Below are 287 nucleotides of genomic sequence, written 5' to 3' on the forward strand. Positions count from 1 at the left end.
AAGCCCTTCTCAGCCTCTTAGAGGGCAAAGGAGAGGGGAGACCATGCCCAAAACTATGCCAGCAATGGGTTATCTTGCCGGGCAGAGCCCTGGGGAGTTGTCAGGACTGGGTGAGGGAGCGCCCCAAATGCCCGAGCAGAGGTGGGGGGGGGTGTCTGTGTGCAAGTAGCTGATACTCTGCGTGTGTGGGGATGCTGCATCCCGTGTCAATGGTTCTGTCACGCACGGTCCCACTGAAGGCCGGGCAGGACAGCCACTGGTGCTGGTGCATTAAGGAGTTAAAACAG

At 58.9% G+C, this 287-nt stretch overlaps 1 protein-coding gene across 1 annotated transcript in view; it reads left to right on the forward strand.

Annotated features, from left to right (window-relative positions):
- The window catches only part of MACF1 (microtubule-actin crosslinking factor 1), a 36,526-nt gene that overhangs the window by 26,333 nt on the left and 9,906 nt on the right, over window positions 1–287 (forward strand). The window lies entirely within an intron of this gene.

The sequence above is a fragment of the Buceros rhinoceros genome, unplaced genomic scaffold, assembly GCF_000710305.1.
Source record: "Buceros rhinoceros silvestris isolate BGI_N320 unplaced genomic scaffold, ASM71030v1 scaffold18249, whole genome shotgun sequence".
Classification (NCBI taxonomy): domain Eukaryota; kingdom Metazoa; phylum Chordata; class Aves; order Bucerotiformes; family Bucerotidae; genus Buceros; species Buceros rhinoceros.